The sequence below is a fragment of the Lepisma saccharinum genome, chromosome 8 (assembly GCF_977018435.1).
Source record: "Lepisma saccharinum chromosome 8, izLepSacc3.1, whole genome shotgun sequence".
Taxonomy (NCBI): Eukaryota; Metazoa; Arthropoda; class Insecta; order Zygentoma; family Lepismatidae; genus Lepisma; species Lepisma saccharinum.
In genome coordinates, this window is record NC_139236.1 from 5,430,699 (window position 1) to 5,442,833 (window position 12,135).

General features: G+C 35.5%; 1 long non-coding RNA gene across 1 annotated transcript; it reads left to right on the forward strand.

Annotated features, from left to right (window-relative positions):
* The first annotated feature begins 544 nt into the window (after positions 1-544).
* LOC145991364 (uncharacterized) lies at positions 545-6,883 on the forward strand. Its single transcript, XR_014442045.1, has 3 exons — positions 545-637; positions 3,106-3,253; positions 6,690-6,883. It is a non-coding gene; the product is annotated as an uncharacterized LOC145991364 (long non-coding RNA).
* Positions 6,884-12,135: the final 5,252 nt, after the last annotated feature.

Here is a 12,135-nt window from a genome sequence, read left to right on the forward strand (position 1 = left end):
CACAGTGAAAACCCTTCCGTTCCCAACACATCTAATGTTTCGTCTTCCAGTATGATAAAATGCTCACTCATTTATCTCCAGTGGCGTGCCCAAGGGAGTGAGTGTTGGTGGGGGTCATAACCCTCCTTTGGCCAAGTATTTCTAAAAAAAATGAAGGTATAAAGCAGAGAAAGATGGTAAAATGAGGACTGACTAACGAAAAGAGTATACGTGCCCCCCCTCCCTTCGAAAATCCTGGGTATGCCAGTATAGCAAGGGCACGATATACCAGAGAACCTGCACTGAAAGAACAGATTAGTTGCAGGGGCAAAATGTATTTTGCTGGAGAAAATTTCTTACGGTTAAACAAAGTTTTGTTACTCCTACAGTGCAACTGTTTACATAAACCATTTGGTTGAGTTCCCTTAACAAAACTATTTGTTTAACCTTATTTCGTTTCACCGAAACATGCATTGTGCACCGTGACAATCTCTTGTTACACTGAAACATATTTGTTGCTTATCGGAAACAAACCTCATGTTTGTACTGGCAAGTGTGACAAAAACAAACATGGCGGATCCCGAAAGAAAGGGATCGAAGATCTTCGATTTTATTTTAAAGTTGTGGGGATTTGAAACCGTGATATCTACATTTGCTGGTAAGTGTAACAGTATTGATGTTAAATGTTGTTAAATATGTTAAGTAGGAAGTGTAAATTATAGAAATGTATAAATACAGGCGTATGCAAATTTTGAGGTGGTTTTGTCTTATGCAAATATGTAATATCTGATCATGCTGAATATAAAATACAATATATCACAAGTGGTGCAAGCGTGTTTTACGTTAACATACGCGCAATAGCTCAGTTGATATAGGCTAGCATCTTGACTACCATACGGACAACCTGGGTTCGATCCTCGGGTTAGGTGATCTGGGCCAAGCAGGCATTTCCCCAACAGTTAAGATAATTTGTATAACAATGTACCTTTTGATTGTAAGCTACTGGCGTAGCAGTGCAACGTGTACCGTGTTAGTTTCTATCACATACTGCATCTTGTTACATTATGGGGTTCGTTGTTCCACTGTACTCCATCGAGAATTGCTTTGTTTTTTTTTTAGAACAACAGAGTTCGATGTTTTACGTAATATAAAATTATTTCCAGCATGCGGAAAACACAAATAACGGATATATCTAATCCCAAAATATGGTCAGCATAAGTGCTTTTTTCCTCTAAATAGACGAACAAAATTTATATCCCCTGAAAGTACGTACCTTCTACTTCCATTTTCCGGTGTTACTTTTCCGATTACTATTATATTATTGTGCGTAAAAAATGTTTTTCCTGCTACTAAAAGCAATGCATTTCTCCATTCGTTCGCGTCCATGTTGTTTACGCACAGTTGCTGTCATTTGTTTCGGGGTCTTCCTCTCAGGTTAGGTTAGGTTCCATTAGCATAAATACAATGAAAAATTATTCTTTGGGCTAAGAGAATTAAACCAAGCCAGCCTACAATATAAATGCTTTGTGCGATAAGTGAGACCCTTCGTTTCGCAGAATTCGAGTTTCTTTCATTATTTCAGACGAGGAATGCTTACAAGGTTAGGTTAGGCCTGTTAGGTTGGGTTCCAATAGCATTGACAAATGTTTTTTCCTGCTACTAAGAGCAATGCATTTCTCTATATTCATTCTTGTCCAACCACGTTTCTCCTAAGCAGCCCATATTCTGCAGTCTTACTGTTCTGCTTCATGTTAAAGTAACAAGTAACACTTGTACTTTTCTTCACATTAACACATTTCTGCAGGCTATAAGCAAGGGAACAACACAATCCTCATAAAGCATGAAGAATATTTCATTTCCTTGAGAGGGTTAACACATTATTGTGATGAAAAGGTCAAACAGCGTGAAATGAAATTTTTGAAATTTGTATTGCATTTTTATTCTTTCACTCAGCAACATTCCACAAAATAAGTATTTTAATCTTGTGCGCATAAAAATGGTGCATCATGGGTAGTATGTCATAATGTTCCCTGTGCCTACTCGGTTATTTCCAAGTTTTTACCACAAAAATGGTTGCCAGGTGCAAAGTAAATAGTAAGGTGATTAGAAATGTTCTCCCACCTCAGTATTTCTTTTGGTTTTCCTCAAGAAATATTTATTTCTTCAGTTTTGGTTCATATGTAATACAGTTACTTGTTTTGCATGAACATTCAATTTAGTGCTTGTTTGCTTTGATTGTTAGGTTCAGTGTCTCTCTTTATATATATATAATCTGTGCAAAATCCCTATGCTTAGTATGTTAAGCAGTTAGATCGAATGGCTCTCTTCATAAACTCTATTACGGTAATTTTATTTATGCTTAGTGCCATTGATTTTACCTACAAAACATTGGCAATGTGTGAAATATAGAAAGTACTTGATGAAATAAAATACTGGTGAAAGTAGTTACTCTGAAAATTTGTTGTGCCCCTTTATTTTGTTGGCCCCCACTCCACCAACATACCACACAAAGGTAAAGTGTTTTAATGGTGGTATCAGAAGATTTTAGAGTACAGAATCATGAAACATATGTTTAAGTAGTTATGGTAGTTAGAATGTATTCTGAAATGGTATGTTTCAAGCACAACGGGAATACCATTTCACAATTGTACTTGAAATGTTTAAACATATATATCAAATCATAATAAAATCATGAAGATATATGTGAATTAAATGTAATTGAAAGAGGGAAGACTAAAACTAACTGCATAACCTACTCATGTGTGAATACTTCTCCCATAATTTTTAGACACACATTGGTAGGCTCAGTCTTGATTAGCCTACCGACAAACTTTCATTCAGAGAAATAATGAAGAATGAATATTGGCAGGAATCAATAGAAATTTGAGCGTAGCCTTTTTTTCTTTACTTTTATTCTCATTGAGAAAAATGACAATTTAGAATTTGTTTATGAATTCTCAAATAAGAACATTGTGTTTTTACATTTTTTTTCACTCGTAATGTTGTTCTCATACCTGTGGTTGATAGTATACATATTTCACTATTATTTATATTGTTATTAAAGTTTAGAAATGTATCAGAGTGGAAAGTATAGTTTAATATTTCCTTTTTTTGTTTATCTTAAAGATGACTAGTGGCCAATAGCAGTGAACCATGAACATTAGAGCATTTTCACAATACCTGCTGGAGCATGAAGAAAAAGGAAATATCAAAAGTGGCAGAATTACACATGAATCATTGGCCTGTGCTACAGCACAAACTGAGATATACATTGGTAAGCATTTGTCTAATTGCTTTATGAATAAATAATTATAACATTTCTAAACTATTAAAAGTGATCAATACTTTGTACAAATTAAACATTTTTTGAGAATAAAGTTTAACACCAGGTAAAAATCCTCTCTGGATATGAGTAGGTTAACTGTGCATGTGTGGGTTTTGTTAAGATTTCTGTAGCATTAAATAGTATATTTTCCTCTTTCAAATGCACGGCGAATATTTCCAATCGTTACAAGGCACTTTATATTTTTCATTGTTGTTTATTTGAAGTCTCTCCTGAGATCAAAAAACCTCGTATCAAGTGGTATATCACAGATCATTGTTAAGGTTTTTTTTACTTACTTTATGCACAAATAGGCTAATTGTAACTGGTCCTGCAGTTTAAAGAGAAAGTCAAACTATTGCCATGTGCCTCAAGGCAAATGCAACATGGTAGGCTCACACATGAGTGATGCACACATATATCTTTCCCAAGAGCTTCATTTCCATATTTTGTACTGGTGTATGCAGTATTTTCAATGCTATTTATACGTATTAACAGTATTGGCCAAAGGATATACCGTATTGTGACTGTACTTTTATGATATATTAGTTTCGTAATGTTATGATATTGGCAAGGGGTCCCGAGTTCAATACCTGGTGGAAGCACATAGTGGTTTGGATCCCACCCTAATCTGTAGGTCCAGTCCCGATTAGCATTACTCTGCATTAAGTGGATTAAAAACACCAAATCAATCGATTATCATAATATTGGCGAAATATATTATGTCTATAAAACACATTTATTCACTGATACCTCACAAATTGCATGTATCTCTGGTAATTGTTTAAATATACGATGAGTTAATGAAAATACAAGGAAGCAATTGTGTAGCCCAGAATAGTAAAAGTGCCTCTTTCTACCACCTCACCCTTTTCTGTGTTGCAAGTTGAAGATAAACAACCATATGCTCAAGTTGATTGGTGCATGAGGTCAGATTTTGTGGTGCCCTTAAAAGAGCATTTCATAAGATGTACAGGCAATATTATAAATATCCTAGTCATTCATCTTGCAGAACTTCACATGAAATAAGATATTTACGTATACCTGTTTTAAAAAATCCTGCTAATGATGTATTGTTAATATCACAACATGGAATGAAAGCACAGATATAGCTATATAGAAATAATATATCTACCTTTTTTCTGTCTTTTGGCTGTTAGTTAAGTTTATTACTTCTGCTTTCATTTTTATCTTTTCTAAATATTAAAGTCTCAAGAAAGCTGGAAAGTTAGAAAAAAAATGAAAATTTTAAATTTTTGCCAGTTGAGGCTAACCTATTTTACTTGCAGTATCAGTTGTGAGTTTAGAGATTCATAATGTCTTAATTTGGAACAAGCTAAAATATTCTACATGGTGTAGCAGTCAAGAGACAGATTTTGGCCGTTGCTTCTTTTACTAATTTGTTTTTGCCATACGTTCATATGTGTGTGTGCATACCAGTGACATAATGGTAACACTTGTCTTGTAATTAAGGTGTAACAGGTTTGATTTTCAATGGAGACATATTGCACTGTGGTTGACATTCCATTTTAAAACTTTGAGTCCTTCTGAACATAAAATGAAATTAAAACAAACTTTCACGTGTTGGTGCTTCTTATGTATGTACAATATAATTTCATTATAAAGAACACCCATGCTAGGCCAGGATTCCAAACTCTCTAGACCTGGGGTTCTAGCGCACCGTGCCAACCACTCTATGGCAGAGATCAGTGTGCCAAATGTATAGTTTCATGTGATAAAATTGCAAACGAATGTTATAATCAACTGCTTAGAGGTTTTTGGAAATTAAAAACTTTACTACTCTTACTTGTACACCTTTTACATTAGAATGCATATGCACACTCCATTTAATAATGAAAGAAGATTTCATAATTATTGCAGCACATGATGTTCAAAATTTTAACTGGCTGGGAGGAGGAGGTGTTTAGTTGGGCCTGGGAGTCAGCTGGGGAATGCTTTGCAAGAATTTCTGCTAGCTGGGGGATACCCCCATATCTCCCTCTCACTTCAAGACTGTTTTAATGTGACCTGTTGATACCAGAATTACTTGCAATTGCGAGTATTGTTTTAGGAAAAAGACCAGCATATTGATGAAAGTTATGTGAAGGAATTGTACTCCCTGATGACAAGTAATGGCTTGTGCATCCTTGTAATCAAGGTGTTCCAGATTCAATCCCCAATGAAGGCACAGTGTGGATTCAGTCCCAATCTTCATGTCTGGGCATAAAGTGTACTTACACAATTTTTTTTTTCTGAGAGAAGGCCAATTTGGACACGTTTCAAAAGTTACACAAGCTTAACGTGTTAAATGAGTTATGGTAACTGGCTGTCCCATAAGTTTCATTATGCTGTTCCAAAAGTCTCATTTCGTGCAAGAACGAGATTCACCAAACGTACGAGCCAGGAGGCTGGTTTGTTTGGTGAGAATCGTCTGCTGCTTACGGAAAACGTGCATGCTGATGGATTCAAACTGCACTAGTTAGGAAAATGTATTATAATTTTAACAGATAGCGATATGAAGCCACATGCACAAGATGAGTATACCTTAACTGTTCTTGGAATGCGATTAAAATGAGTAACAGTGTCCAAAGTATAGTTTATTCTTGCCATAGGGACATTGCTTCCACTGGACTTCATGTGGAAACTTTCTCTAAATCAAAACGATGCACCTGCGCTTCCGCCTAGAGTGTCCCATAAGTCTGTAAAATAACTGGTTTCACCAGATTCATGAGCCCAGTTATTTTCGTTGAATGCGTTAGTTTCGTTAAGACTTTTGGAACACACCTTATGTTTTATAGACCACTGTGCACTAGGCCAGTACTCTTCATTGCTGGCTGTAGCTGGGTATTAGGCCCTAACATAAATTGTACCAGGTAATAAGAGGTCCAGTGGTTACCAATTAATTTAATTCCAATTTTACTTTTGTCAACAAGCATAGACAGAACAAGCTTTTATTATTTACATTTATGCCATTATTTATTAATATTTCAAAAATCTAGGGTGCAAATGAATGTATAAATTTAAAAAATAGAAAGGGGTTAATTGTTTGGGCAGGATTTCAACTTTTATTAAAAGAGGCTGTTGTCTTACAAAGATTGAGAACCACTGCACTAGGTGGTGAAGATACATCACCACTTGCTTGGAATACTCTGAGTCACTGTGGTCCCTCCCTGACAAGGAGGGAAACTGAAGGTTTTTTTTTTTTTTTTTTTAGGGGGTTGGGTGGAAAATATTAATAGTTTTGAACTTCCATAATCCGCAATGCAAGTTGAAGTTGGTCATAAGTGTTTAGAAGTGTCTACTAGAATTTGCAACATTGTTACATAGAATTTTGTAAACTGACCACCCAACCAGCAAACTATATTTTATGTTTTTTTTTTCGTTTTAGATTTCTGGAAACATTCAAAGGCTGAGGGCCAAGAAGAATCTATGCTTTCTTTAAATCAAGTGGTACTCTGACTGCAATTATTTTGAAGTGTTTTTATCATCAATAATGTATCTGTGCCTACAAGCAACTTTTATATGTAATCATTTTTTAATAAGAGCTGTACAATAAATTTCTAATAAATTTGTCAGTGTTAATGTATGTGTTATGTTTGGAAGAAATAATTCCTGGTGTATAGCATTTAGTTTAAATTACTTTTGACAATTCTAGCCATATCATGTAAAATCAAAGTAAACCTCCCTGTGTTCATATATAATTTTGTGTACTTGTGCATTCGAGTAGTATAATGTAGGGTGAAAATCCATATTGGAAATTTCATGCCATTAAAGGAAGATTCATAATGTTTTTCCATTAACTTTTCTTTCTCTGCAACGTTCATTGAACATTACGCTGCATGTTAAAAAAATACAGTGTCGCCTAACACAATCAACATCCCGCGTTACAAACATGTGCACACAGGTTAGAGCTATTGTAGTATATACATGTACCATATATAGTATAGTATATAGTATGCAAATTCATAGCATTTCCAACATTGGTGGTGTTCTTTATATTCCTTTTGTCCTTGTGTTTCGAAGTCTTAGGCCTCCCCGATGGCACAGTGGTTGCGTCCTTGCCTTGTAATCAAGGGGTCCCGAGTTGGATACCCGGTGGAGGCACATACTGGTTCGGATCCCATTTTAAACTGTAGGTCCAGTCCTGGTTAGCCTTTCTGTGCATCAAGTGGACTTAAAACAACAATTCAATCAATCAATCAAAGTGTTGGACCTGGTTCAGGAACAGAATCAGTTGATTTGGTATTCAATGCTGCTGCTCCAAACCCCATACATTCTTGATTGTGGTATATAAACTGAATATTACAATAATATATAAAATAAAACATGGAATATCAACAAGTGTAAGTTCAGGCACAAATGACCAAACGAAAGCACCCACCTTCCTGTCATTTAATAACTTCTGAACCACATGATAACCATCAGCATTCTGTCTGTGCGACAAAAGGTTGACCTGCATTTTATCTTTGCGTAAGAGGACTGTGGTAAGTAATTAAATTTATTTTCCTAATTAAGATTTAGTTTAGTATACTATAGCTATCAACAGTAGAGCTAATTCCCCTCCTCTGTTGAATGGTTTAATAATACTTCAAGATATTATTATTATTTATAATATCAATGTGAAGAAATGGAGTACATCACATAGTTGTCTCCATGGTGAAATATACTTCTATAAAGGTAATGCAAAAATGTGTAGTGAGATTGCAATGTGTGTCTGCAACATACACGAGACAGTGTCTCAAAATAAAGTTTCACTGTTTGAGCTAAGTGAGCTCAACAAGTAGCTCTGCCACTCATCCAGCCAAAAATGAGTGGTGGTCTGGGGGAGAATGGAGGCTATAGCATGGCTCTGATCACATTTCCACTTTGTAAAATGGAAAAAAAAATATATTGGGTCTACTACTTTCATGTCCCCTTTGTACTGCAATTAAGAGGAAATTGCTGTACTCCAGGATGCGAAATCATTGAAGACTGGTGAGGGAGGAGGAAGAACTCCATTAACATGAATGCGTGTGAATTATTATGATATGTATATTATATTTATATATATCACAGTATATATTAGAAAGTAGTGTGTGAAATCCTGGAAGACAGGGGAGGATTTTCCCTCGCCAACAATTCTGTCCTACAATCCTTCAAAGATTCAGATGGTAAAGGAATTAATTTGATATTTTATATACTTCAATATATATATATATATATATATATATATATATATATATTGTATAGTGTGCGTAATATAAAATGAATGTATGTATGTACATAGACATTAGCACTGTATATTATGTATATAAATATATAACAAAATATACAATATTAAATATGTGTGTATATATTTATATATACATTAATTCATTCTGTATTGTATATACACCTATGTCAGGAATTAGAAAGTAGCAAACTAATTCCTTTATCAATCGGATTTTTGTAGGACAAAATTCTTGGTGGGGGTAAATTCCCCCCTGTCCCCCAGGATTCCATGCTATTTAATAATAATAATTCCAACAAAAGATCCTTTACTGCCAACAAATTGATTTGTTTGATGGTACCAATTATTTTGTTCAGAGAACTACACCCGATTCGATACTCCATACAAGAGATTTGGTTGGATGAACAAAATTAAGTCAATCAAATAATTTTGTACAGGGAACCTCAACGTTTTGCTCGCGTATAACAAACAAGGGATTTGGTTGCTGTAACTAGGATTTGTTTCAGCCAACCAGACTTTTCTCTCAGTGTGGTTCGGGTCCTGGCAGAGCCTGAAAATTCCGCTAAAATATCTACATATGCAACATCTTCCTGCTTTCTCTTCTTGACGTTAATAAAATTTTCGGCTGTCCCTTTGTAGTAGTTAAGTGTTTGAGTGTGTGTCAAACCCAGTTGGCTTAAATAAAAGTCCTTTTTATCCCATGAAAGTCTCGGACTGCAGACACGAAATTTGGCCCGGGCACAAATAAAATTACAGTTGATCTGTGCAACTTATTTATGTCTTAATAAACCGCCCCAATATCCGGTACTCGTGAAATGTTCACTTTAGAGACCTTCGATCTCTTCGGCTCATGCCCCGAAGTAGCACTACACTGAGGCTCCTAGTCGGCAATATCTTCAAGTTTGGACACGAACTGGAACTAGAAGTAGACTTCCGTAGTTTACAAGAAATTGCGACACTAGTACTCTTCATTTTCGAATTACTAACAGATTCTGTTGTACTGATCAACCGGGAAATTGAAGCCGGGTATTTATTTATGTCTTCATTATATTCTAGAATGTTCCGCAGATAAAACCTTTCGTTAATGTTACCAGTAGTTCGACTCCACCTCTTATTTAAAGCGGGCGCGTTCATAATCGTGTCACCAGCGGGCGCGTGACGCATTTTTTACGTCATTTAGTATCATTCATTATGAGCAAGAATTTTTATAATATTAACGTAAATGTTTTTGGGTCTACATTTATTTATATCATATCTGAGGTTAATATAAATGAAACATATTGAAATACAAGTTAGAATGCTGAAAAAAAGGGAAAAATAACACTACGTAACTTATTACATATTTATAGCGCACCACGCTTTTCATCAGCATTACTTTTTACGACAGATATTCATTCCTGCTGAAAACCTAAATGTTCCAAGTCTATGTACAAACACTTTACATTCCAAGTTCAAGAGGGACCGAGTCGAGTAAAAATTCTCTACGTCATATGAAAAATTATGGGCAGTCTATGGCAATATCCTGTGTACAAACTCCCGACTCCCCCTTCCCCCACCGCATACACACACACACACACGCAAACACACACACACACTATATATCGTATTAACTAAGTAAAATAAACCAAATAATTAGAACTTACTTTCACATTTTCGGATATGTCCGTCCCCTCAAAACATTCTGGGAACGAGCCTAGCTACCAAAGTAGGTCAAGTCGCGATTAGCCTTTCTGTGCATAAAGCGGACTCAAAAACAAAATCAAAATTGAAATCAATCGATCTATTCTATTCGAGAAACTTGAAGGATACTCTGAATTTCGCTAACGTCTACGTTTTGTCGACTCATTTTCAACAATGACCCGACGAAATAATTACAGAACTGGAGCAGGCGCGCAGCGCAAACTTTATGACACGGTGTTCTGATCTGAAATAAACAACAATTGACAGAGTATAACATATCGATTAGTAACAATGACTGCTAATATGCAACACAAAATACTTCTTTGAGGAATACATAAAAAGCATAGATCGACGAATTCAAAGGAAACACAAGAAAATTAAAGAAAATTACTTTTGGCGTAAATTTTGCGCAGGCGCGCCCGCTCGAAGGTTAAGAATGTTTCCTTTTCCGCTTTCCAAAGAATAAATAATACAAAGATTCGTCCTACTCGTGGCAGGCTTTGTTGTGCAGCTTCCAAATGATGACAAATCTTTACACAATGATCGCGCTCGCTGCGACAACAACAATGAAAGCGCAATAAAATTTACGTGCAATATTGTCAACAAAAGGGTTATAGAACATTCTCCGTCTTGCCTCGATAATTACGCTCCTTGAATTATCGTCACATTATTCAAGAAGCCAAAACACTAAACTGAAAGATTTCCCTGGGGAGGGGCTCGACCCCCTGATCCCCATCTTGGATACATGCTATTATTAATAAAAAGGTTATAGAACATTTTCTGTCTTGCCTAGATAATTAATACTCTCCTCAAATTATCGTCACATTATTCAAGAAGCCAAAAACCTACTTTATCTATTGTAAACTGAAATATTTCCTGAGGGTGGGCTCGACCCCCCTTATCCCCACCTTGGTGCTATTATCAATTACAGGGTTATAAAAAAATTACCTTGCCTCGATAATTATTTCTCTTCTTAAATTTTCGTCACATTATTTTATTTCACACACACAAGAAACCAAAAAGACCCATTTTATCAGGTGTAAACCGAAAACTTGGTGGGGGGGGGGGGGTCGAGGCACCCCTTGGATACGTGCCTGAGTCAACGCAGCGTTTGCTTCAAACGAATTCACAAAATGTTTTCAATTATTTCAATTACTGTCCTCACTTGACCCGTTTCGTGTTTGAATTAACTACACTTATAATTGTATTTTCTTCTCTGTATTCTAAATATTGAGATAAATACTAAATATAATACAACGGATTTTATACTAATATTTAACTACACTTATTATTGCATTTTCTTCTCTGCGTTCTAAATATTAAAAAAATACTTAATATAAAACAACGGATTTTATATTAATATTTCGACTATAACTACCTTCCACTGATGATATATTGCTTATTTCTGTAAGAAGAACATATAACTAAAATCTCATGATTATCAATTTTCCTGATTTACTACTAATTCTTTTTAATCCACTAACTCACCTCTAACCAATATGGCTTCATCTCACATCGAGTACCCTTATCGACCAAACTGTATGTATCTGCCTTGATTACGCGGAGATCTGGCAACATGGCGCTCGGTTGCCATGGCAAACGGTGCTGCCATCTGTTATAGAAAAATTACCACAAAATTGCCTTTAGTACGGCCTTAATGCAAAACTTCATCAGAAAAGTATAAAAACTTATAACGTGACTTCAGAAACAAGATTAATATATATACAAGGTGGGACCGTGTACTTCAACACGCTGACGTCACTCAAACATTTTCAAAATATATAAAACAGAAATAAATTCAAATCTTTTCACGGGATATGTCCTTTCGTTTCCACCGAAAAACATACACGATTCCATGATTGATTGATTGATTTTCTATATTTTACTTCGCTTTTCATGCCACTTTTGGCTAATTTGCGAAGATGGGGATGAGGGATGACATGAT